A 27990-nucleotide genomic window follows, 5' to 3' on the forward strand; every position below is an offset into this window, starting at 1 on the left:
TAATACAGAGATGTTTTCCCAACAATTTGTCAATTCTGTATTTTGTCTCACTACACAAAGTTTCCAAAATGGGATTCTTCTTGCATATTCCCAGAAATAATTTACTGACATCACATAAGGGAGACAGTAGGAAACAGCCCAGGGAAGGCAGTACAGCAACTATTAAAGGGAGGCAGAATGTGGCTGCTGTTTATAGGGTCCCTGGGTTGGGACCTGGAGTAGTGGGTGGGCCCAGGTCTAAGTGGCCTAAGTGACATAAACCCCCAAAAGGGGATAGGACTCAATAATAAAAGCCCAAGAAAGTAGCTAGAATTTAAATGGGCCCAGAGATGGGGCTGAAGACCCCAGAGAAGGCCAACCATTTGCTGGACTTTGTTACCCTGGAAGGGGTTCCTCCATGCATTTAAATTTGTCATGTAAACGAAATGATCTTTCTATCTCTAGACTCCACAAGCTATGTGTGTTTGTGTTTGTATGCCGATCATGTGAATAATCTTGACAATATATTTTGTTCAATGGCCGAGGACAAAAAGCCTCCTCCAGGAAGCATTATGATCTTGGTGTTTCATTAACTGAATCCCTTGCTGCAGGTATAGAATAATGACTACCATTAATTTCCTGGGGGAACTTTCCTCCGCCATGTAGCCCCAGTAACTTCTCTGTAAAACACAACCAGGCTAGATCCTTTTTTGCCATTGGCAAGAAATTATGGTGCCTAATATTGGGTAGAAAGTTAACCCAGAAAATTCTTCCTCTGGCTTTCATTATTCTATTTGAGTTTTCAGCAAGGGAGACTTAAGGTTTGTCTTCACTACCTGCCAGATCAGCAGGCAGTGATCAATCCAGCAGGGATCGATTTATCGCATCTAGTTAGTCTAGACGCAATAAATCGACCCCTGAGCACTCTCCCGTCAGCTCCTGTACTCCAGCACCATGAGAGGCGCAGGCGGAGTCGATGGGGGAGCAGCAGCAGTCGACTCACCGCGGTGAAGACACCACGATATGTCAATCTAAGTATATCAACTTCAGCTACATTATTCACATAGCTGAAGTTGTGTAACTTAGATCGATCCCCCCCCCCCCCAGTGTAGACCAGGGCTTAGGTTAGATATTAGTAAAAATGTCTAACCATAGGATAGGTAAGGAAGAGAACAGGTTACCAAGGGAGGTGGTAGAATCCCCATCATTGGAGGTTTATAAGAACAGCAAGACAAATACCTGTCAGGGATGGTCTAGGTTTACTTGGTCCTGCCGCAGTGCAGGGGCTTGACTAGATGACTGCTTGAGGTCTCGTCCAGCCCCACATTTCTATTATTCTATGACCTATACAGAGTTTCGTGATGACAATGCAATACCGTCTCTGTCAGTCTCAGTTACTTCGTGTTCATTCTGAGAACACAGTGTAGGATAACAGTGATGAAAGCTATTCTACTTTATTTAGTAGGTTCCTCATTAGGCAAGCTGTACATTTAAAGTGTTTTATTTTTCCTCCCATTGTGGTTCACTAATATTAGCTCCTTATTGTGCTAGCCATGCTTTTGAAATGCCTCTAGCTTCACTGTCTGTGAACATTCAGAGAGTACCAATTTAATAAGGAGTGAATATGTAACAGCCCATGACTATGGGACACCCCCCCACACACGTTGTCAGATAACCAAATACAGGTGGCACAGTTATTGGTGGGGCTGGCTGTACCGCCTATTAAGGTTGACCCTGTTTTCAGTTGCATATAACTAGAGCGCCGTGATTTTGGCAAATGCAGAATAAAATAAAAAACAAAAACAGACTTGTCGAAAGGGGACACAGCATTGTCCAGCTTTGGCCCAGCCATTCCTCCCTCATCATGACAGAGCACCACAGCTGTGAGGTGCTATGATCCTGTGTCCCAGGTCGCAATGCCCAGAGTGGAGAGCCAGGCCTAAAGCCGTGGGACACAGGAGATGCCACTGCCCAGGGTGAGGGGAGGGTGGGCTCACTCTCCAAACCCCATCTCAAGTTTCCCCTCCTCACCGGGAATTTTTCAGGAATTTCATTTCATCCCCCTGGAAACCAAACATGCCCTCCCCTCCCCCAGGGATGATAAAATGAAATAAACCAAAAATTAAAATAAAATGTAAAAAGTCATAGGGCTCTGCTGATAACTTTGTCAAAATAAAAGCATTTGGGCTTAAGTTTTCCAGGCTGGGTATCTGGTGTTTTTGTAAAATTCAGAGCAAAGTTTTTGGAAAATTTCAGCCAAAATCGTTTAGCCATATCTGAAAATGAGGCTATGGAATAACATGTTGTTTTTCACATGTTCTGAAATTCTGGTGATCTTTTCTTTGAAAAGTTCTAGCATCCCCGTGCTTTCGAACAGGGACTTGAAATTTGATAGGGAAATGGCTTTTGCGTCAGGGATGTGCCTTTCACTGGTCTGTTGGTGAGGGGATGGAGAAGGGTTGGGGCTCAAGCCCAGCAGTACGGTCTACTGGTTATATTCTGTGCCATGTCACCTAGTGATGGGGGGGTCAGTGGCCGAGTAGCCCAGCAGTGACTGTCCATGGCTATCTCGCCCAGGGGTGAATGTCTGTGGTCAGGGGCGGGGGAACCTGGGCCTTCCTTGCTCACCAGGTGCCAACCCAGGGGCCAGTAAATAGTAGTTCACACTCTGTGGCCTGGGAGGGCGGGTACCCCTAGGCTTGCTCCATGGGCCACTTCCTACCCCAGGTTCTGTTTCTCTGTTGGTGCTGCTTGTTTGGTTCTGAGTCCCCGCTGGAGTCTTCTCTGGTAGCACTCCAGAGAGTCTTCCTCTCTCAGTTGCAGCTTGTCGTCATCCACCTCCATGGTTGGAGGGCCTGCAGTGGCCCAGCAGTGGGGCCTGGTCCCAGCCGCCTCCGGCCTCAGTAGCTTCTCAGCAGGAGGCTTCAACACACAACTGCTCTCCTGCTCTGTCCACCCAGACTGAGATGAGCTGCTCCCTTTTGACCTCAGCCTCCACTGTGAGCATGCTCAGCAGGAGAGACGGAGCAGAGCTTTCTGAGCCCAGAGCTGCTCTTTGGCCCTTACCTCACCAGTGTGGGGCTTGTACCCCCGTCATGCAGCCCTGTGGAAATCCACCCAAATATAACTGAATTATAAGTCTTTGAAACACCACAGTTTTCATGTGCCCAATAGAGACTTCTCAGTTTATAGCTGCTAAATTACTCCCCAAAACTGTCCACGTTGTCCAGGCTGACAAGGGCTTTCCCAGCAATTGCAGCGCTGGGCCATTGTGGGCTATCCCGAGTCTGGGCCTGGCAACCTGAACTGAGAGCAGTCTCTCCTGTGATCTCAGTGCCCCTCCTTCTGGGTTCAGGCAGTGTGGAGAAGGAAGCTGTCTAACATGCAGAAGGGATAAAAGCCAGATTTGTGCAGAGGGTAGATTGGGACAAGGAGCCTGAGGGTGAGACTGGGACTGGAGGCTGGCAGAGGGAGAATGGCACTGGGAATTGGGGGAAAGGCAGACTGAGAACTAGAGGGAGACTGGTACTGGGAACTGGGGCAGCAATAGTAAAGGGAGACTGCAAGCCAGTAGCTATGGGTGAGACTGAGGCTGGCTGAGGAGCCAGGTGGGAAACTGGGACTAGCTGGGCAAGGAGACCAGAGGGGTAGGGGAAGGAGGTGAGTACGTGACCACATGAGACCTCTGTCTCATTCAGTACACAGGATGGCCCTGCTCTGGGGATGAATCAGAGTTATATAGTAAAATAGGCTGTTCACTGAAGGATCTTTGCTTCATTTGTTGCAGAAACTGCAAGGTTTGCAGTGAATGAGGCAGGGGATTGCAGGAAGAGAAAGGATGGGGCTCATGGTTAAGGAAGTTGAATACTGCCCTGGAGAACTGGAGTCTATCTCTGCCTCTGCCACAGAGCTCTGATGTGATGCTCCTTTTCTGGATGCCTGGCTTGAGACTCTTGGTCTGACTTGCAGAAGTGCTGAACTCTCACAGCTACAGCTGGGAGCTGTGGTTTGAACACACTGTAATGCTAAGTAAAGAATCAGGTCTTCAGCATTTCAAATTGGGCATCAAATTGGGCAAAGTGGATACTTTTGACTTTAACTTCTCTGTGTCTCAGTTCCCACCTGTTAAATGGGGCTAATAGCCACTTACCTCACATGGGTGTTGTGAAAATACATTTATTTTTGTTGGTGATGCTGTGGTCAGATACTATAATGAGGAGCTCCACAGAAAAGCCCATGAGGAAATTATAATTCTGTCTTCAGCGCAACAAGAAGAAAACAAAATATTTAATTATTTAGTGCACAGGATGGCTATTGATCACTTAATTGAGGCCAGAGTCCTCTGGAAAAAAATGGTATGTGATTGAGTAATTAAAGACTGTAGCATAATGCATGTACACAGGCGGCCGGAATTAAGATTGCACAGGCAACCTTCATTCTGGCATGACCTACATTTGCTGTGCACATTAAAACACTTACAAGTAATTCTTACCAGCTCCAGTAAAAGAATGCATATCACTACAGTAGTGATAGAAACTGGTGTAGCTCAAAATAGAAAATTGATACCATATCTCTGATTCCAGGATCTGTGCATTCTGTTCATTTACTTTCAATCCACCTTTCCTTTCTTTCAAAGGCCCATTTCCATCTTGTTGTAGCCTCTTCTTTCTGAAAGTTAGATATTAAGTAATAGAACATGAGCGTTGATGAGATAACCTGGGACTTTAGCAAAGAATATTGAATTTGTTCATTAATTATAGAGAGGAAAAGATCACAAAATAGTGGGAAATATGCATATCTGTATCTTATTCAGCTATGAATGTTTGTGGTCTGTTTAAAATTCCATGCCTTGAGATTCCTGGGAAATAGAACAAAGTAAACATCTCCAACTTGAGAATTTTGTGAGCAGTTGGAGACTGTGTAAAAATGCAAAGGATGACATTTTTCCAGAGAATGTTTTGCATTGCAGTGAGTGATAATGCAGCAGATGGGAAATTGTTCTTTCTTGATCAAATAGGCATGCTAATCTTGTCAATGTGTCAATGAAAGATGCGCCTGCTGCATTCTGGATCTTGACACTTCCTCTAATTTCACCGTAGACACTCTTGCTTTAGGGCTGCTCAGTGCATAAAGGGGAATTAGCTACACATGTACAGGGTAAAGCAAACTAGTAAACTACACTGATATTGCATATTTAAAGCAAAAATACAAGCATGTACTTTTTTCCTGAGTTGAAGTGACTGAGAATCCTGTATAGAGTCATGCAAATATTATCTGTCATGACTTAAAATGTAAGGATGCTAGTGGCTGACTTCGGTATCCTGTCATGGAGCAAATGAGAAACTGCTGCGTGCATTAAACATGTCATTGTTAGTAACATTCCGTTGTAAACCTGTTTTCTAACCAGAATAATCATCCTTATTTGAATAGAATAAATTACAAGCATTCCAGGCAGATTTCATTGCATGTAGAACAAGTACAGTCACTGGTAGAAAACTCATGAATACCATTACCAGAACAGTCCCTCCACAGTGAGTAAATGACACGAGACCAAGGAAATACAATGTATTGAATTTCTCCAACAATAAAATTTCATTTCCAAAAATAGAATATTCCTTAAACAATCTTCATTATGTACATTCCATATAAAACAAGCATGTGGGTTTCACATTTTATCATAATATTTAAAGTTCTGTTTGATCATACTCAATTTCTGTGCAATATTAATACAGTGGAAAAATATATAGGAGACAGTATTTTATATCACCTTTTAAGGGCCTGATTCTTTATCTTTTGTTCAGGTGAGTCGTCGCATCAAGATTGGTGGGACTATTTGCTTCATTAAAGGTTGCAGGATTGAGTTTTAAGACCCACTATTCCAGGAAAGCACTTAAGTGTGTGCTTAATTTTAAGCATGTGCTTAAGAACTTTCCTGAACAGAGGTGCTTTCCTGAATCAGGGTCTATTTAAGGATCTTTCTACCGCGCATTTCTGTCACCAAGTTCTGTACAAGGTAAAAGCAATGCATAAATATCTGACCAACAGTGCATTTTACATTTTTAGGCAAAAGAAAATACTGTGGCTCTATAGCAAAGGAGGAATTTAGGATGAACTCATCTTCAAAGAGCATACGTGAAGATTTTCACCGTACTTTAACTCTCTATTTTACAGAATTTCAAACCCACCCGTTAACCAATAATTAATATGTAAAAGTAAAGCATGGAATAGATTATCTTTCACAAAGTCTGCAATCTGCGCTTTCATTAAAACATTTTATCCATGAAACTGTTATGTCAATAGCTTCTATTTTCAACAGCAAGAGAAAAAATTCAACTAGTAAGAAGATCTTTCTCCCTGGAAAAATGGTTTATTTGGTTTTTTTTTTTTTACTCAAACTATGAGTTACATTATTCTCTGCTCATAAAATCAAACTTATTCCTGAATATGTACAGGTTCACCACTTTCTGTTTTGTGCTGCGTTATGTCACCAGTACTTTTTACATTATGCAAAATAGACAACAAGAAAGGGATATAAATGTACAAAGAGGACATTTTTATGGAGTATCTTGTATTTAGGAAGTTCATAATCTTCGTACAAATATATAAAATATTTCAATAATCTGCACTCATTATATTTCATTCTGTTTCTCTTTTCAGATCTGCAAGATAAAAAAAAAGACAAGAAATGTATCATTTACCATTGTATTTGTGGATATTTTTTGAGAAATCATGAAAGTTCATGTAAGTTCTTACTGAACATATATTCTTAGCATCTGCAATTTGCCTTGCACATTGTGTAGTCATTTACATCTGTGCAGAGTGGAATACAAAGTGGGTGTAAAATACCATCATTTTGATGTGGTACCTTCCTCAACCCACAGTTCACATCTGTCTAATGAAACTGTGGATGTCCTCATGATTCTTCGAATTGTCTTATCCTTTAATGAATCTGACTAAGGTCTTGGCCACTATGGCATCCTGTGGCTATGAGGTCCACAGGATAAATAATAAACATGCATTGAGTAAATATAACCCCCCCCCCTCCAGTATTTCCTTTCTTCGGTTGAACATGTATTGCCTTTCAATTTCAGTGAATGTCCCCTGGCTCTTTAACTATGAGAAAAAGTAAATGGGAGGACCTAATTTTCCTTCTCTATGCCACTCATTAGCTTTTACACAATTATCATATCCCTCTTATTCATTGCCTCTCTAAACAGCCCCAACCTTTTCGAGTCTCTTCATATGGAAGTTTCTCCTCGCCTCTATTTTTGCCACTTCTCTCCACACCCTTCTATTTCTGCTGTATATTTTTTGACTGACAGCGCTGAACCATTATTGTAGGTGAGAGCGTATGATGAAATATTTTCTGCCCTATTTTTGCACATCCTAACAGTTTGATTTTTCGGCTGCTGCTAGCACTCAGGTTTTTCCCCCTGAATAGTTACGGTTAAGGTATAACCCTGCAGAGGGTCTAATCCTGTCCCCATTGAAGTTAAGGGAAGTGTTACCATTGATTTCAGTCATACAGATCAGATCAATAATGAGGAAATACCAGATCTGAAATGCAGGAAATTTGATCTCTTGGGATATTTGTTTAATCAGTAAAATTTTAAGTATTTTCAGGATACCTGTATTTGGTGTAAACTCTATTGCACTCAATAAACTTTTACTAAACTTCTCAGAAAATTAAACAGTCATCACACCACGAAAAATGACCATGGTTTGTAGCTCACAATATTTTACATAAATACTGGTTTTGTTGCTCTTCCTAAGATGTGGGGGCCTTTATCAATCGGAACAAGAATGGAAGAGAGACTGGGAGTGATCAGTTTACAGCAGAGACAAATAAGAGAGGACCTAGAAGTGCTATATCAAATAATCCCGCATGACTAATACTGATAGCTTGGACATGTTACGTACTTTTTGGAAAAGAAGTCAAATTAATTAAGAAATGGTGAAAATAAATTAGTTGTCGAAAAGAACAAGGTAAGGAATTTTTCCCAGAATGTTTCAAACGCTGTTTATCCCTCATAATAATCTGCCGATGGAGTGAGCTGTAGCTCACGAAAGCTTATGCTCAAATAAATTGGTTAGTCTCTAAGGTGCCACTAGTACTCCTTTTCTTTTTGCGAATACAGACTAACACGGCTGCTTCTCTGAAACCAAAGCAGCCTGATCACATCTCAGTATGGCTTAGCACATTTATCCACTGCCTATCACTTCATTTCAGCCTGAATTTCCTTCAAGTCATCCCACAGACAGATGGCTTTCGTTGGACATCTTTTCAAATTCTGGTCTCACTTTCACCAGTGTTAATGTGGAGAAACACAACTGAAGTTGGTGGAATTACAATAGATTTACACCGGACTGTGCCTAGAATTTGTCCTTTCAAGTGTTACATAGCCCCAGAAAGACACTGTTGGTTTGAGAGCTCTGAATACTGAAATCCCTTGCACCTGCAAGTTGTTATATTCGTAAAATGACAAAAATAACATCAAAATTTTAAAAGTCTGCTTGGTGGATTCCCAGTACACAAACACACATGCCTTCCAACCTGGGTAATTACATTCTGCCCACATATAGTCTCCCTGCAGTTTCAGTTCCCTGCTGTGTGACTTGCTGAATGTGAAGAGGTGTGGATGCTTTTCATAGGTGAATGGAAATACTTCTGGGGACATATTCGTTCATATGCATGCAGGGCTCTTACTGACATCAGTGCAAGCCAGGCTCTGTACACTTTATAGCATAATTTGGCCCTTACTTTATAAAGTATTTTGTGATCCTTCAAGTTGAAAGATGCCAGTGTGTAAGATATTGTTTTATATATATAAAGCATGAGCAGCTGCTTTAACTAGAGCTCCTTTGTTTAATGGGCTCGAGTCAGATTTTTAACATCACTATAACACAATAAACATCTCACTCAGTAATATTGTATTTCCAGAAAGGAGGATCTCCATTGTCAGCACAACTACAAAGGAGCCATTATGATGTCAATGCAAGTCAGAAAGCTCCCCTGTGGTCCATCTCCCCACTCTAATCTTCCCTTAACTCCCTCTTACACCAGTTTGAGCCTCACTTATTTTCTCAGTTCTACTCTATTACATAAGAATGGCTATATTGGATCAGACAATTGGTCCATCTAGCCCTGTTTTCCAACAGTGGCCAGTGCCAGATGCTTTAGAGGGAATGAACAGAACAGGGTAATTTACTGAGTGATCCTTGCCCTGTTGTCCAGTCCCAGCTTCTGGCAATCAGAGGTTTAGAGACACCCAGAGCATGGGGTTGTGTCCCTGACCATCTTGGCTAATAGCCATTGATATCCTCCATGATCTTCTCATTCTTCTTTGATCTCAGTTATGCTTTTTGGCCTTCACAACATCCCCTGGCAATGAGTTCCACAGGTTGACTGCACGTTGTGTGAGGAAGTACTCCTTTTTGTTTGTTTTAAACCTGTTGCTTATTAATTTCATTGGGCGACCCCTAATAATTATGGAATGGGAAGGGGTAAATAATACTTCCTTATTCACTTTATCCATTCCATTTATGATTTTATAGACCTCCATCATCCCACCCCCCCAGTTGTCTCTTTTCAAAGGTGAACAGTTACAGCTTTTTTTAATCTCACCTTAATTTGGAAGCTGTTCCATACCCCTAATTATTTCTGTTGCCCTTCTCTGCACTTATCCCAATTCGAATAATCTTTTTTGAGATGGGGTGACCAGAACTGCATGCAGTGCTCAAAGTGTGGGCATACCATGGATTTATATAGTGGCATGATGATATTTTCTGCCTTCTTGTCTATTCATTTCCTATTTGGTCCTTACATTCTGTTAGCCTTTTTGACTGCCGTTGTACATGGTGGATAGTTCTCTGAAAACATCTGCTCAAAGACTCCAAGGTCTTTTTCTTGAGTGGTAGCAGCTAATTTAGACCCAATCATCAGGTATGTATATCATTTTATATTCCTCCAAAGATCTACTTTTCTGTGTGTGTAAGCTGAACTCTGCTGATATTGATGGGAGTTTGTAAAGTAAAAACACATGCTGCTATGTACAGTATTAATATGCTACTGATATCCAAGTGGTTTGACTGCTTGGGTCACCTCAGTCACTTGCTCAGTTCCTCCATCTGCTCTTAGGACCTTCCCCACACAATAACTCTGCCCCTTGCTTATAAATCCAGTCCTTTGACTCTCAACTTCCATTGAAATCAATAGCATATGCCAGACAAAGTTAAAAGCTTTAAATTTATTCATATTATTTTTGTACTGCTTTATGGCCCCAGTCTCAACTGGGGCCTTATTGTGTTAGATACTTTATAAGCAGACGGTGAGAGCGGGTCTCTGCTCTGAAGTGCTTATTAGTCTAAATAGACAAGACAGATAAAAATTTGGGAGGGGAAACAGAGGCACAGATAGGTGAAGCGACTTGTCCAATACTACAAAACCAGTCAGTGGCAGAGTCAGGTCTCCTGACTCCCAATCCAGTGCTCCATCCACTAGGCCAAACTGTTTCCCCTACTGCATCATGCCAGCAATCTATATGCTTTGCAGGAGTTTTTCTTTTTCTTTTCTTTTCTTTTTTTTACTGAACATTTTAAATTCTTTGAGCTCTATTCCCCAGTTTGAGCTCTATTCCACCAAGTTCACTTTGCACCACTTATGAAATACATAGGGAGCCTAACTCAGCCAGAGCCTCCCAGTCGAGGATTCCCACTGTGTAGCTGGAGTGGAGAATCAAGCTCTTCATGTTTTAATTTGTTTTAATTTAGTGAATTGCTGTGATAGTTATGAGCAATGCTTCATAAATTAACAAACACTAATAATATTACTGTCCCAGTTCAGGGCAACTGCACCTGTATTCCCCCTCCGTGGTCCAGCACACGCTCCCACTCTAGGCTCACAGCTCCTCAGCCGTTACCTCTCCTGGGCAGTGACATGCACCTCTCTCCCTCCTGACCAGGGTTTTTCCAAGGTACACAATACCCTACTTACACTGTGAGTTCCTAGCGAGCCAGACTGCCTGATCTTTGCTTTCTCTCTGGAACAGGTTAATTACCCATAGTTATAAGTTACCACACAGCCCTTTCTAAGCAAGTATGTTTATTCTTAAGGTGAAAGCATTACAGAGAACCTACACAACTGCTAATAAGCTTATCAGAGCTCACTCCAGCTCCCACAAAGCCTCTGGTCTGTGTCAGCCCTTCCGACCTTCCACAAAGATTGCCTACCGCTGCCTTGGACAATAGGTCCTTCAGTTTGCTGGATCAGAAAGAAGGCCCTGAATCCATTTAAACTCAGGCTGTTTATCCAAAAGTCCTTTCTTTCTCTGTTGATCTCTGGAGAATCCAGTTTGAACCAGTGTATACAAGTCTTTCCAGGTGGTGGTAGCTCTCTGGAGGCATTACAACCTGAGTGAATTTGTCTAATCACCCAGCACTCTTCTTAGTTCCTAAAGGCCTGTGGTCACCTTCCCCCATGGAATTACAAACAATCCCTGGCCCACATAAATTTAATATAGTAAGATCTCCCAAGGAAATTGCATGAAATTGCCATATTTGTTACAATTACCTTACTCTCCAATGCTCTCCCAGCTCTCTAGAATTGCTACTTATTGCCAAATGAGTTTCCTTGCTTACTGACCGCTCTTTTAGCTCCTTGTGGGGTTCCAATCTGCTCTGAACTCTCTCTTTGTGCTCCAATTTGCTGTCTCTCAGGTCCCAAATGCAGTCTATTTTTAGAATACAAACTCCTACAGAGATCAATGGGAGTGTTTGAACTCAAAACTAGGATACTAGATGGTGCATTAATAATTTTCATACTTATACTCCCTTGGTTATTTTTCAGCTGCTGTAGCCTTTCTACCAGTATCTCTTGTGCCACTCAAATCATCTCCCACCTTTCATCATGCTACTCTGATCATTTTAAAATAAATCAATAGGATTTAAACACTTGCTTAAAGTTAAGTGCATGCTTAAGCACTGTCCTGATTAGGGATGGTCTTAAGCATGTGCTTAAATGCTTTCCTGAATCATGGACTTCATGTCCCTTCCTACCCCCAAGACCCTCTACTTTTTCATTCTAAAAATCACAAGATTCTTGGCGTCCCAATCCTGCTCCCAGTGAAGTCAATCAGGCTTTGCCATTGATTTCAATGGGAACAAGAATGAGAATTGTAGTTTGCTAATATTGTAACAAATTCAATGAGGGGCGTTTGAAAATGGGAAGCGATCTAATCTGGGTAACACCGAACATTGATATAAACTTACAAAATACACTGCAATAACATTACTGACCTGCAAATGCTCAGATTTTTTTTTTCAGACCTAAATCTCTCCTGTATCTTTTCCCCTGTCCAACATACCAGAACGCTGACTAACTGGCAATGGATTAAAAATTACATTCTAAAATGCAGCAGCAAAGATGCCAAACTGTCAATACATTTTGCTAATTTACTAAACTGTAGGTGACTAAAATATGTGAGAGAAGGAATCTTTTAAAAAGAGAAATAAATCTGTGTTTGGGCTGAAATCTTGTATGTTGCATGTCAGGATGTTGTGGGATGAAATGGCCAAGTTTAATGCTAAAAACATGGAACTGTCCTTTCTAATTGTAGAGTTAGAAGGGGAGGGGCACTATAATATAGAGGTATGTATGTGTGGTCCACTTATGTAGTTAAAGACTGTATCCTAATACATATGTGTTAGGAGGCTGAATTAAAGTTTCATGATCAATCTCTATCCATGCCCCTCCTAGCCTCTGAGTGCTTGACTCTGCCACTTTTTACATGTGACATTATCTTTGCAAAAAAGGTGCATATTATTAGCACCAAATATGTTCCTAATAGAAAACGAGTAATCGTGCTGCGAGCCCAAAGATTCAGTAAATGCCTCTCACTCAACAAGCTTCCAAACTGGAGACCACATGATGTTTACTTCTCACCAGGACCCATTTATAGACACGTTACTCACCACTGCCGCAGTTACATATGCATCGATAAAAGAGAAGAAAAAGTACTGCATCTCTTTCTACAGTTTGGAATAAAGATTAACCCTTCCCTTTAGCATTATAGTTTGACCAGGTGCCCATATCACAAATCCCTTATACACTATAATCAATAGAAAACATCCAGCATATTTCCCATGTGCTATATGCTGACAACATGCAAATTCAGCAATGAGAATTTCAGCAACGAGAAATCATTGCAGTTATTGGAAAACGTCAGTAAATGGACAGGGTGAGAGTTTTAAAAGTGGGAGAAAGGAGCAAATTATAACGAGAAAGGTTTCCTTTAGAGATGTCAGAAGCCATAGAACAGACTTTTGTCCTCAGAGCTTTTAAATGATAGCTGGGCACTCGAAGCCAATAAGCATCCTGGGAATGAAAGATATTAAATTCAGTAAAGTAAGAAGGGGACAGAGTTCGTGAACTTTCACAAGTCTGGAGTAGAATTGGTATGATATTTCAAACACACAGAACTAAAGAAGGAAAACGTGCAAAAAATAAATTCAGGGCCATATCCTTAGTTCGCAGCTTACTCTAGGGAATTGGTGCCGTGAAAGGAAAATTTAGATAATCCATTTTTGCCAGTTAGCAGGCAAGAGACTTACCCTTCCTGAGAAGGTACCTTTCAATTTTAAGGGATCTGTCTTAATTAGTTGGTTTAATTAGTTGCCTTATCATGCTGCCCTTACTTCCTTTCAACTGACGCCATCTGTTGAGATCACCTTCTCCTTTGCATTCGATTGAATATTTATATTATATGTGGGATATCTGGACTGGCAGTCAGCAAAGGTGGAAGAGACAGTAGGAAGCCAAATGTGTTCCAGTCACACATATTAGCACTGAGAACAGGATTAGAGGGAGAAGTTCTTCTCTAATATCCATGCTTATGTCGGGTGAGGGTTGAGTTAGCAAAGGGAGATTCGCCCTCTTACCTTCCATTAACTAAAGTTAATTGACGACAAATTTAAAAATGAAAGTTTTTTTAAAAATAATTTTTCATCTCACCAAGTGGGGAGGAAAGGCAGGTGGTGGGGATGACCACTAAAAGTAAATAAGAGCAGTGACATTTTTCTCCACACAATGAAAAAAAAGTAAAAAAAAAAATATTTTTAATATCATCAAAAAACAATGTAGACAAAAATCACATTTTCCCACAAAAAAAATTCTTGAAACCACGTTTGCTGACAATAACATTTTGACCATTATTAAACAGCTTTAACATCTCTACCTTTGCTTTCCTTCCTGTTATTAAAAAGAAAAGGAGTACCTGTGGCACCTTAGAGACTAACCAATTTATATGAGCATAAGCTTTTGTGAGCTACAGCTCACTTCATCGGATGCATTCAATATTGTTCAAGTTAAATTGCATCTCCGTGTAGTGATGATAACAGTGTGAATGAAGGTAAATTTTGACCTTTTTTTGCAGTATTGTAACTTAGTAGGAAGTGCACAAGGAAGCGTCAATAGAGTCTGTGCAGCAGAATATCTAGTGAACAGAAATAGGCCTTCAGACTGCTGGGCAAAGTGTGGCATAAAACCATTTCACCTGATGCGCTGCTCCCGTTATTTCTTGCTGGGATACCACTGTCGTTATTTCTGCTGCCACATTTCTTGCCAGGCTACTGTTTGCCCCAATGCTGAATTAACAATTGCTCCTGCAGAAGAGTGACAATTTAGCATGGTGGCTGCTGAGGGCTGTTTCAGACCAATATGCAAAGGGTAAATTTCAAGGCAATTGCCAACGAGGGTATTGTGTTGACCTATTTGCCAGCATGAGAGTTTGAGGTAATAAAAAAAGAACAGATAAGGGTATGTGTTTGCATCTGTTTGGAGGACTCTTGGTCAAAATGCAGTATTATTAGTCTCTGAGTGGTTGCTAGGCTACCCTCTTTCATTTGGAGACTGCAGGGGCACCCCGGTTGATTTGTGTAAGCAATTGATGTGGACATTAATCAGCATGAACAAGGAAATAAATGAACACATTAGAGGTGAGAATTTTATTCAGGGTGGGTGGGTGTATTTATCTTAATTCAGCTTTTAAATCAGTTGAAATAACACAACAGAATTTTTTTTTTCAGATTAAAAATCTTTTTACTTTCAGAATTGAAATGGCCAGGTTTTATGTAAGTCCTGATATTAATTTGGTAAATGCCAATTACTTCTCCAAGGATCTTAAACAATTAAATGTATTTCTTATTCAGATAAATCAGCACATGTGATCGGCTGTCATCAAATCAGTCATGTGATAATGGTAAAGAATTATAGTTTTGAAGAAACCATTCCTATGCCCTCAGATCCTCTCTTTCTTATCAAATGCTTTGCTGTAAGAACAATCTTTACCAAGAATCAATATTCAACAACAAATTGTCCAGATGAGCCATCAGCTACACTCTTCCTCCAGCTGTGTTTGCTTTCTGCTCTTCAGGAGAATTTCATCCAGCTGGCTAAGTTTGTTTACCACATCCCAAGGGCGCTGGAGGTTTAGAACTCTTCTCAACCAGGTTTGGAACCAGCAGAACATGTCGTCTGTGTTCAGTACCTTGATCACTCTTAATTATGGAGGCTATTGGGGTATAGCTATATTCAATGACAACAGCTGATGTTGCGACCTATATTTTACCTCGTCCATTTTTATCAGAATTAGCTCTCCTAGTTTAAGTTTGGATAAACTGGATTCTGATGATTAAAGAAGAAAAACTGAGTCCTCTTAGATTTGGCATATCTTCACTCTGTATCCTTTGAGCGAGAGTATAGAGGACAAGGGGATTTTTTTTAACCTTTAAGGTTGACAACATTGCAACATTTTTTGAAGCCTGGCTGTGTCCCTCATATATATTTTCCAGTACATTGTCCTGAAAGGACTGTGCAAGTATAATATTAATGCCACAGATAATCAGACCAGCTATGGAGAATTCTTCTCATTACATGTAAATTATAGGCCGAACATAGGATTCCTGAGGTAACCATGTCGTATACGTTTGGATACGATTTATAGTTGTACTCTTGCTATTGGCCATTTGAATCACTTCTGGTTTTTGTGGTGACACTGGTAACCCATTCCAAACTACACACACATGTGCTTCAGTAACAGCAGAGCCAGTTGAAAAGTTTCAAATTTCAAAATTTTTCCAAAAAAAAAGAGGCTATTTTCACAAAAGTAGTAATGAAAAAGGGCTCCATTTTTTTATCGTCTCTCATCCTGAGTTTCTGGGGCTTGTAGTATGTCCCAAGCCTAAAGCTATCAAGACCATGCAAATGTCTTGTTAACTTCTTGCAAGCCCATACGTCCTCCAAACATTCTTTCTCTGTTTGGGCATAGCTGGGCTTGAGTCTGAAAATTGTCTTGCATTATAGGCTACAGACTTCCAGGTATCTCCTTGTAACTGAAGTAGCACTCTCCACGACCCCAGCTTTTGGCATCTGTTGAAATAGCGGCAGACTTAGAAATATCAAAATATGCCAGTATTGGGGGTGGGAGCAACAGTTTATTCATAGCCTCAAAAGTACATTCTGTGCTTTATTTCACACCCACAGAGATGTGAAATAAAGCAGTTCATAAAGAACTTGGACTTTTGAGGACAGACTAGGTATAATTTTCTCCAGACTAGTAATCATATAGAGCAGTGTTTCTCAAACGTGGGACACCGCTTGTTCAGGGAAAGCCCCTGGCAGGCCAGGCCGGTTTGTTTGCCTGCCACGTCTGCAGCTTTGGCCGATCGTGGCTCCCACTGGCCATGAAAACGTGGCCAGTGGGAGCCACAATCTGCAGAACCTGTGGATGCGGCAGGTAAACAAACCGGTCTGGCCCACCAGGGGCTTTCCCTGAACAAGCGGTGTCCCAAGTTTGGGAAACACTGATGTAGAGGAACTACATCAGTTCTGGGATATTTTTAGATAGAAGCACTTTAACTACAGCTCTGACTTCTCCCTCTTCACCAATTACATGACCTAAGACCTGTAGTTTGGTTTGCTGTAGCATGCATTTCTCTATTTGATTCTTGTGCGCACCCTCAATTGCTTTCACAACTTATTTCAGTTTTTCATTATGTTTTCCCTCTGACTTCCCATCAACCAAACTGTCATCTGTGTAAACAGGCCTTGTAGAATCCCATTTAATTTCCTTTGGAAGGTTTCTAGGGAAATTTGTGATATCCAATGAGAAGCAAGGAAAGCATATCTTCCAGATACACAATGAAAGTTGTCATCATCACACCGTCAAGATGGAGTGGAGCCTGCCAAGATCCACTAGTTGCATCTACTGAGGAGAATACTGTTGCACAAGTTAACCTGGAGAGTATAGCTACACTGCTAGGAAGCATATATCTTTCTCTCCTTATTGCTTCACTCTTTAGGTCGATACAGATATGCATGTATAACAAGCACCACAAGGGGGGAAAAAACCCTCTCTCAGTTCAGCAAGGCACTTTTTAAATTATTCTCATCCATCCAATCCTGTCTTTGCTTTGGGAGACAGTAGGATGGGCACTCCATAAGAACATAAGAATGGCGCTATTGGGTCAGACCAAAGGTCCATCTAGCCCAGTATCCTGTCTTCCAACAGTGGCCAGTGCCAGGTGCCTCAGAAGGAATCGCTCATTCCCAGCTTTTGGCAAACAGAGTCTAGGGACACCATCTCTGCCCATCCTGGCTAATAGCCATTGATGGACCTATCCTCCATGAATTTATCTAGTTCTTTTTTGAACTCTGTTATGGTCTTGGCCTTCACAACATCCTCTGGCAATGAGTTCCACAGGTTGGCTGTGCATTGTGTGAAGAAATACTTCCTTTTATTTGTTTTAAACCTGCTGCCTATTAATTTCATTTGGTGACCCCTAGTTCTTGTGTTATGAGAAGTAGTAAACAACACTTCCTTATTTACTTTCTCTACACTAGTCATGACTTTATAGACCTCAATCATATCTCCCCTTAGCCATCTCTTTTCCAAGCTGAAAAGTCCCAGTCTTATTAATCTCTCCAGGCTGTACTGAATGCATAGAACAGAGCCCCTTTAACAGGATCTAACAGGTGATCTTTACTGTCATACTAGTGGACACAAATAGTCTATTAATAAAGTTACATGAAAATTTCAGTGCATCAAAGTAGTAAAGAATTCACAAGATGTAGCTGATTAAGAAATTTCCAAGGACAGAATAGCCCTAGCTCTTCATTACCCATAATTAGTGTCATAGACAACTTGTACGAGGTAGGTTGCAATGCTGCTACTAGCAGGTCAGGCTTCTGTATCGGATATGGACTGACCACAAAGCTTCCTTCGCAGAGAAATATACCCCAGATGTGTGTGTTCACTATAAGATCCTTTAACACACAGCCAGGTATGGCTAAGGTTAGCTTAAATAAGGTATGTTGCATGCAGCTCCACCTCGTGGCTGAACCGTATAATACAATTTAGCATTTCATTACAGTTAGCCTCTCAGATGATCTGAGATAAATCCTATATAGGCACTAGAAGCTCAGGAATGATTTTGCAGCAGCAGCAGGGAAGTAAAGGCATAGGGCAAAGCACTAATTGCCACCTGAGCTGTGCGGAGCATTATCAACTCCCTTTAACTTCAGTAAGAATCAGAAGTTAAAACTATACCTGATCAGTACAAAATAGACAACTGTAAAAATCAAATGCCAAAAAGCCAAAGAAAGCAGCATCATTTTTTAAAAGGGTGAAGGAGAATCTTCTGTGGGGGCTGACAGTGATTAAGACCCTGACACTGCAACTGGCTCTGTGACTCATTGCTTCCATGTGGGATCCACACACCCACAGCCAGTTGCAAGACTGGGATCTAAACTAGGAAATACCTCTGAAAAAGAAGTATTTTCAATATATATATTATACTTTGGGAGTGATGGGCTAAATATGAATGTCCAAGTTCCATACCACAGGGATCATCCCAGCAAAGGCTTGGTTGCCCGCCAACAGAAGGCATGATGGGAAACATCTAAAGGGCAGATGCTGTCAGAGCATAGGCACCTACCAGGATGAGGCTCAAGAAGAGGCATGGTCACTGAAGGTACAATATGTGTACTGTTACCCTCAGCCTCATTATCGTAGGGTCAAACCTAAAGTCCTTGAGTAGGATTTTTCAAAAGTGACTAGTTCCCCAATGTTTGTGTGTTCCTCCTGAGACATCCAGTTTTCAGAAAGTGCTGAGCATCTGTCTGCTAAAAATCAGGCCCCTTTAAAAGTGTCTCAAGTTGGGCACCCAGTAACTGAGGCACCCAAAATCACTAGATACTTTTGGAAACATTATTCCCTACTCTCACAAAAGTCCCATTGACTGAGTAAGGACTTCAGAATTTGGACTTGTTTTGCACACAGGAGCAAGATTTGCATAGAAGAACAAGCTGTGGCTTGGTCAGGTCCTATCATGTGCTAAAAACAGCCAGTGAGCCCAAGCAACTGTACTCAGGAACAAATATACACCAGCGTGTTGGTTGTATATAAAAAAATTATAACCCTGTAAATGTCATCGCCTTTAGCTGTTATGATTACAGAACAACAGGGTGAGGAAAAAAGAAACATTTTAACAATCTTGAGGGGCTAAGAGCTCTATGCCAACCTCATTCAGTCATGGTCTTGATGCTGCCTAATGATTAATGGCATTTCCAGCACAACAGGAAACACACAAATTATCACATTTCTTTTTTTAAAAGAATCAAGGGTGAAGGGCTAGTCAGAAAATAAAATGATTAGTTAAGAGTTAATGCAAATAATACTTTGCACCCCTATAGGGTCTTCCATCAGAAGATAGCAAAGTACTTTAAATATACTAATGAAATACTCTTTTAACATTACTTTGAGGTAAGTAACATATTTACCCCTATGTTACAGATGAGGAAAGTGAGGCATGGAGAAGATAAATGTCATGCCCAGGATTCAGGCAAAGCCAGGAATACAGTAGTACTAGGTCTGATCAAAAACTTTCCATCTTAACATTTTTCGACATAAAAGTGGAATTTTGACAAAACCAAACATTTTCCTGGCAAGAGTCTGCTGCCCTTAAAAAAAATGGAAATTTTTGTCAGGAAAATGAAAACCCCACGGGGTTTCAGCCAAAAACTGACCACTTTAGACTGTGTGGTCTTCTTTCATTGCCCAAAAGTAAACATTTTCTGCTGAAATTTTGACAAAAATGTGGTGGTTTTTTTTCATTTTTGTTGAAATTTTCAATGGAAAAACACCATTTTCCAAGACAAACCCAAATTTCCTTTGAGTCTTTCTGGAAGGACCGATTCTGCAAAGACTTTGCACATAAGTAACTTTATGCATGCAAATAGTTTCACTGAAATCAACAGAATATACAGGTATATTGATACTCACATGTATCAAATTATTCAAGTGAATAAGTCTTTGCAGGACAGAGCTCTTAACCATAAGATCAGACTGTCTCTGCCATAAAACTAATAATTGGATTTAGTAAACTATTAATAAAACTTTTATTTTTAAAGTAAGCCATGTTATTAAGCCAAGGAAAATCTGAAGCATGAGTCTTATTTTAGATTTCAACCATGTTCACATTTCATTTGGTTCTGGCATGTGGCTCTCCAATGAAACAGGAATCCCTTCTTTTAAATTATGCACAAAACTTTATTGTAAATCTGAATGAAACATGTTAGAAGCAAAACGCCACTGGAATTATTCTCTAATTTCACATGGGTGATGATGTCCAGTGTTATTGTCATACTGCCAGTCACATGATGGCCCAATCAACTGGCATGTTCTCCAGGTTGAAGTTACAAGGAAGACAGTGCTGCCTCTGTTTAAGATTGGCTCATGTTCTCAAGGTTATCATCATAACCACATGGGCTAGAAACAAAGCTTTGATTCTGGAGTACAGATTTGCAGCAGGGATAGATTGCATTGCAAAATCTGCAGATACATAATTGTGGTACACATGAAGCTCTGTTGGGGCTTGTTAAGTCCACATGTGTGCAGATGACAAGTGACACTGATAAGTAGTCTTTGCTGACTGGTGAGGTTTATAGAGCTGGAGATTTTAAAAAAAGGCTAGGAAATTAAATGCAAAAGCACTATGTTAAAACAATGTTCAGGTTATAACTTAATCCCACAAACAGCAAGTAATGTAAAAGTTAGTAATGAAGATACAGTCTAACTGTCTTGTGTATATATAAATTAAAATAGAGGGTCTGATTCTCCTCTCACCTGAACCCATAGTGTCACTGAAGTCAATTGATACGTCAGATATACATTACGGTAGATGATAGGTGAATCACTGTCACAGTCGTTAATTATTGTGATGGTTCTCAGTGTGTCCAGGACTGTAAGTCACTTTGTTATTCCCTGCCTCCAGCAAGAGGGAGACTTTCTTGTGGCAGCTACCTGATGACACTAGCCCCTCAGCCACTCTCCCCTTGAAGCCTTTGTCTGTGTTATCCAGTCCCTGATATTGGCTACTGAAAGGAATTCCAGATCCTCAGTGCCCAAAGGTGCAGTGTACCCCAATTTACCAGTTTTACCTTAAGCCATTCCTCCTGTAAACTGCACAGCACTTGTGAGCACTTACAATAAAACAAAAGCAGCTTTATTTAAGAAAGAATAAAGATTTAACTAGAAATAAGAGGGAATGATGGAAACAATCGGTTACAACACACAATAAAGACTTGCCTCCCTTCCACAGCAAATCCAACAAGAGACTTAGGAAGGAGAAGAAAACTTTCTAACCTTCCTGTGTTTTCCCCAGATTGGTTAATATGGGGAGAGGATACGTGTCAGGCTGCTGGCCTGTCTGCCCCAGCCCAGGAAGGACTAGTGCCATGCCCAGAATCTTTTCAGGCCCTTCCTTCAGGCACAGTTGCTTATGCTCAGAATAAAACGGTGATATTTGGAGCTGACCTGCCTTAGCAGCCAAAGAAAGAATGGCTTATCACTATAGTGAGCAATCATATGAACGTGAAGAAATTTGAACCCTGTTTCTACACACATTTGGATAAAATTGGTGAGATGGCGTGAAGAATGCTAATCTCCATTCCACCCACCCCTCTGCTTTGTCCTCTCCGCAGCCCCCAGCTCACCTCCTTCCCTCCTCTTTTGTTACTGTTACCCCACTTAACATATCAATGTAGTATTGTTATTGTCTGATACTGCAGCTTTGACCAGTTATAAAATTGCTTAATTGCATAATTAGCTCCCGTGAAGCATGCGATCTTTGGAAAGATAGAGGCGCTGTAAGTCATTCACCCTGTCAGTACTTTTCATTGTCTGTTTCTTTATGAAAATCAATAAAAAAAATTAATCACAATTTACCTATCCCCCTAAAACTTAGGCACAACAGCCCTTCACAAGAGCTAAGGTCACCCAATGAAATGAATAGTCCACAGGTTTAAAACAAACATGGTCTATTCCAAGCCCACACTGCATTGTAAACCCAGCAATGCTGTTGGGAACTTGACGGCACAACAGGAATACCAAATGCCGTTCTGTTTATTCTCTGTGAAGTATCTGGCACTGGCCACTGTCAGATCCTGGGCTAGATGGACCATTGGGCTGACCCAGTATGACTGTTCTTATGTTACGTTAACATCAAAACAAAACTGCTCCCAGAGGCTTTTCCTGTTGCCTCTCTCAGGTTATGTCTGTGCTGCAATCGGTAGTGTGATTGCAGGTTCGGTAGGCATACGCCTGCTCACTTTAGTCTAGCTAGCACGACTGAAAATAGCAGTGAAGATGCAGTGGTAGAGATTTCAGCATGGGCTAGCAATGCGAGTACATACCCAGGGTCCCGGGCGGGCTTGTACATCCTGCGCTGAAGCCCTTGCCACCGCATCTTCACTGCTATTTTTATCTGTGCGAATTAGAATACAACTAGGTAAGGTATGCCAACATAAGCTGCAATCACACATTTGACTGCTGCGTAGACATGCCCTTCCCTTCAATCCCCCTGCTTGATGACCTACTGCCGGAGCCCATCTCCCTCCTGCAGCTCCTTCCAACTGAGCTCTCTCAGACCTTCATAGGGATCAGCTGACCCTTTTCCTCCTGGGTTTAATAACTGACTAAGGCTGGCTGGCCCTGAGCCCTTGAAGGGGCAGACCATCCTACTACAGTTCCCCTCCACACTGTGAGGAGTGGGATCATATCCCCCAAAACCCCCATATATCTCAGGAAGTCATCTGGAGACCACGCCCATTTCTATAAAAGTGCTACTTCCCAATGGGTGCTGGAGCCCCTGCCTCACCATCAGCACCCTGACAATGTGACTTCGCGAGAGCTGTGAGGCCAGATACTCCTCTAGCTGATGCTGCCCTTCACTATTTATATCAGTACCTCCAAGCCCACACATTTAAAAATTATTACTCCGCCCCTTTCCCCCAAACTGTGAGGTTTTTTTAATACATTTGGAATTCTTTTTATTTGCCTCTTGGTGTTTTAGTCCTCAGGGGTTCACATTTTTCCAGGTTTTTTCATGCCTCTATGTGAGCTTGTGGCAGTGCCCAAAGGAACCCAACTCAGATCAAGCCCCATTGTGATAGGCATTGCTTATACATGTAACAAAAAGACAGTCCAGCCCCCAGAGGGTTTACAGTACCGGTATATGACAAGAGACAACAGATGAACAAAACAGATAAACCAGGGGCCACGGTAAGAGTGAAGCAAATATGTCGGGAATAATAAGTAGCAGTGTCAGAATGCCAGCTGCTCAGTCATTGATGCCTAGCAATTAATGCTGGTTTTTTTAATGCAAAAGTGCCAGGTTTTTAAAGGGATTTAAGCATGTGAAGACTGGGAATGTCTATACTATGCACGAAGCCTGGGTTCTGACTCAGGATTGAGCCCATGTCCTTCTTCACTCTACACACAAATCAGGCTGACTGGAGTCAGCAAGCACTCAAGACCTGGGTCCTAGGACCCTGCGAGGGGGCTGAGTCAGAGCTCAAGTCCCACTGAGACTCAGGTCCAAGCCCTGTCATTTTGCGGTGTGGATGCAGCTCAAGCCACAATCCAAGTCGAAAGGTCTGTGGAGTACAGTATGAACACATTAGGCTCAGTATTTTCCCTAAGAATTGAAATTAGAGGGGGATGGTCAAATTTACAGAGCGGGGGGTTGAAAAATGATTAAAATGGAAACATTAGTTGGAACTAGTTGACCACTGGGGTGAGGTTAGGGGAGTTCAGAGTGAGGGGGTATAAGGAAATCCCTGAATGGCTGAGAGACCTGGGGCCAGCAATTGTAAGCCTGGGTTTACAATGCAGTGTGGATGCTCAAGCATGGGCTTGGGCCACTGATTCCACAAACCCAGGTCCCACAGATCTGGATTTACAGTGCAGTGTTGATGTACCCATAGGTGCCTACTGGAATTTTCAAAATGCCTAGGTGCCTAGCTCCCACTGAAACCAATAGGAGTTAGGTGCCTAGGTGCTTTTGAAAATACCACTAGGTGCCTATCTATAGCTTCAGGTGCCTAAATATCTTTAAAAAATCTGTTCCCCATCAGCTCTAAGGTTTCCCTAAAGAGTTATTAGTCATAGTGCAGTATATATGAGGCTGTTCAAGCTACAGTTATACTTTTCTGTAGCAATTATTGCCCATCTTGTTAGAAAAGCAACAATATATCAACTAGATTCAACATTAATCTTTGGAATTAATTTTTCCAAACAGAATAATTATACAAATTGTATTGTCTGGAATAGAAATTAACTTAAATTAGTACTAAGAAAAATAATCTTTCACTACTTAAAGATATACCAAAAGCACTCTCGAAAAGAAACAGTAAGTGATTCTTGAAAGAAGTGACATCTGCATTGTATCACTTCACTCTGTTGGAGAAGTGGTGGAACATATTCTGTATTTACATTGCTATTGCAAAGGGGAGAGGATGGACTAGAAACATTTCTCGGGTAGTCAGGGAAGCCCACAAGGGCAAACTGAGAACAGCATGGAGTACTTTGTTCTGCTTTAATACTTAAATGAGGAAACTAGCAGTTTAATTTGTACAAATCCTGTTCCTAGAAGGAGACCGAGATGATAAGAAATGTCCAGAGGCCTTTGTTGGTAAATACAACAAAAAGGTTCCTTGACATTTAAAGAAATAAACTCAAACCAGACTGGCATCTAAATGAGGTTCCCCTGTTTTGCTCTCTCAAGCTTTGGTGATCATAAATGTTTTGGATAGGAAGCCTATGCACTTTCTAGTGAATGGAGCTTTAGTGGCTCCTCCAGGTGCAAATGGCTCCTGCAGTTTAAATCTATTTCAGTGCCTGAATTCAGTTTCACAGTTCAGACAGTGGAATTAACATTTTCCTGGATGTTTTAAGAGAGAAAGCAAAATAGCCATATAGATTTACCTCAACCATCACTCTGTGCTGCAGTCATTTGAAAACTAAACTGAAATTCAGTTTACAAGGAGAATTGTCTTCGGTGTTTAGATAATTTCATTTTAGAAGTTGCACAGACATATATCTTAGCGATATATCTTGGCAGGTGTATATTTATTTTTAAGCTACAGCAAAGGACTCTAGCCCTGCTTGATTCCAGAGGAACAGCCATGTTAGTCTGTATTCGCAAAAAGAAAAGGAGTACTTGTGGCACCTTAGAGACTAACCAATTTATTTGAGCATGAGCTTTCGTGAGCTACAGCTCACTTCATCAGATGTATACCGTGGAAACTGCAGCAGACTTTATATACACACAGAGAATATGAAACAATACCTCCTCCCACCCCACTGTCCTGCTGGTAATAGCTTATCTAAAGTGATCAACAGGTGGGCCATTTCCAGCACAAAGCCAGGTTTTCTCACCCTCCACCCCCCCACCCAAATTCACTCTCCTGCTGGTGCTAGCCCATCCAAAGTGACAACTCTTTACATAATCAAGTCGGGCTATTTCCTGCATAGATCCAGGTTTTCTCACATCCCCCCCACCCCCATACACACACAAACTCACTCTCCTGCTGGTAATAGCTCATCTAAACTGACCACTCTCCAAGTTTAAATCCAAGTTAAACCAGAACATCTGGGGGGGGGGGGTAGGAAAAAACAAGAGGAAACAGGCTACCTTGCATAATGACTTAGCCACTCCCAGTCTCTATTTAAGCCTAAATTAATAGTATCCAATTTGCAAATGAATTCCAATTCAGCAGTTTCTCGCTGGAGTCTGGATTTGAAGTTTTTTTGTTTTAAGATAGCGACCTTCATGTCTGTGATTGCGTGACCAGAGAGATTGAAGTGTTCTCCGACTGGTTTATGAATGTTATAATTCTTGACATCTGATTTGTGTCCATTTATTCTTTTACGTAGAGACTGCCCAGTTTGACCAATGTACATGGCAGAGGGGCATTGCTGGCACATGATGGCATATATCACATTGGTGGATGTGCAGGTGAACGAGTCTCTGATAGTGTGGCTGATGTTATTAGGCCCTGTGATTGTGTCTCCTGAATAGATATGTGGGCACAATTGGCAACGGGCTTTGTTGCAAGGATAAGTTCCTGGGTTAGTGGTTCTGTTGTGTGGTATGTGGTTGTTGGTGAGTATTTGCTTCAGGTTGCGGGGCTGTCTGTAGGCAAGGACTGGCCTGTCTCCCAAGACTTGTGAGAGTGTTGGGTCATCCTTTAGGATAGGTTGTAGATCCTTAATAATGCGTTGGAGGGGTTTTAGTTGGGGGCTGAAGGTGACGGCTAGTGGCGTTCTGTTATTTTCTTTGTTAGGCCTGTCCTGTAGTAGGTAACTTCTGGGAACTCTTCTGGCTCTATCAATCTGTTTCTTTACTTCTGCAGGTGGGTATTGTAGTTGTAAGAAAGCTTGACAGAGATCTTGTAGGTGTTTGTCTCTGTCTGAGGGGTTGGAGCAGATGCGGTTGTATCGCAGAGCTTGGCTGTAGACGATGGATCGTGTGGTGTGGTCAGGGTGAAAGCTGGAGGCATGCAGGTAGGAATAGCGGTCAGTAGGTTTCCGGTATAGGGTGGTGTTTATGTGACCATTGTTTATTAGCACTGTAGTGTCCAGGAAGTGGATCTCTTGTGTGGACTGGACCAGGCTGAGGTTGGTGGTGGGATGGAAATTGTTGAAATCATGGTGGAATTCCTCAAGGGCTTCTTTTCCATGGGTCCAGATGATGAAGATGTCATCAATATAGCGCAAGTAGAGTAGGGGCTTTAGGGGACGAGAGCTGAGGAAGCGTTGTTCTAAATCAGCCATAAAAATGTTGGCATACTGTGGGGCCATGCGGGTACCCATAGCAGTGCCGCTGATCTGAAGGTATACATTGTCCCCAAATGTGAAATAGTTATGGGTAAGGACAAAGTCACAAAGTTCAGCCACCAGGTTAGCCGTGACATTATCGGGGATAGTGTTCTTGACGGCTTGTAATCCATCTTTGTGTGGAATGTTGGTGTAGAGGGCTTCTACATCCATAGTAGCCAGGATGGTGTTATCAGGAAGATCACCGATGGATTGAAGTTTCCTCAGGAAGTCAGTGGTGTCTCGAAGGTAGCTGGGAGTGCTGGTAGCGTAGGGCCTGAGGAGGGAGTCTACATAGCCAGACAATCCTGCTGTCAGGGTGCCAATGCCTGAGATGATGGGGCGCTTAGGATTTCCAGGTTTATGGATCTTGGGTAGTAGATAGAATATCCCAGGTCGGGGTTCCAGGGGTGTGTCTGTGCGGATTTGATCTTGTGCTTTTTCAGGAAGTTTCTTGAGCAAATGCTGTAGTTGCTTTTGGTAACTCTCAGTGGGATCATAGGGTAATGGCTTGTAGAAACTTGTGTTGGAGAGCTGCCGAGCAGCCTCTTGTTCATATTCCGACCTATTCATGATGACAACAGCACCTCCTTTGTCAGCCTTTTTGATTATGATGTCAAAGTTGTTTCTGAGGCTGTGGATGGCATTGCGTTCCGCATGGCTGAGGTTATGGGGCAAGTGATGCTGCTTTTCCACAATTTCAGCCCGTGCACGTCGGCGGAAGCACTCTATGTAGAAGTCCAGTCTGCTGTTTCGACCTTCAGGAGGAGTCCATCTAGAATCCCTCTTTCTGTAGTGT

At 41.7% G+C, this 27990-nt stretch overlaps 1 protein-coding gene across 3 annotated transcripts in view; it reads right to left on the reverse strand.

Moving 5' to 3' along the window:
* Positions 1 to 4139: 4139 nt before the first annotated feature.
* SMPX (small muscle protein X-linked) overlaps positions 4140 to 27990 on the reverse strand; it is a 57783-nt gene continuing 33932 nt past the window's right edge. For 2 of the 3 annotated variants that reach the window (XM_048862901.2, XM_048862883.2), the window contains exon 5: positions 5529 to 6638. The gene's annotated coding sequence lies outside the window, so the exon portion shown is untranslated. Of the gene's footprint in view, positions 4648 to 5528; positions 6639 to 27990 lie in introns of those variants that run through there. The other variant, XM_048862893.2, reaches the window with a different exon arrangement.

Source organism: Caretta caretta, chromosome 1 (genome assembly GCF_965140235.1).
Source record: "Caretta caretta isolate rCarCar2 chromosome 1, rCarCar1.hap1, whole genome shotgun sequence".
NCBI classification, from domain to species: domain Eukaryota; kingdom Metazoa; phylum Chordata; order Testudines; family Cheloniidae; genus Caretta; species Caretta caretta.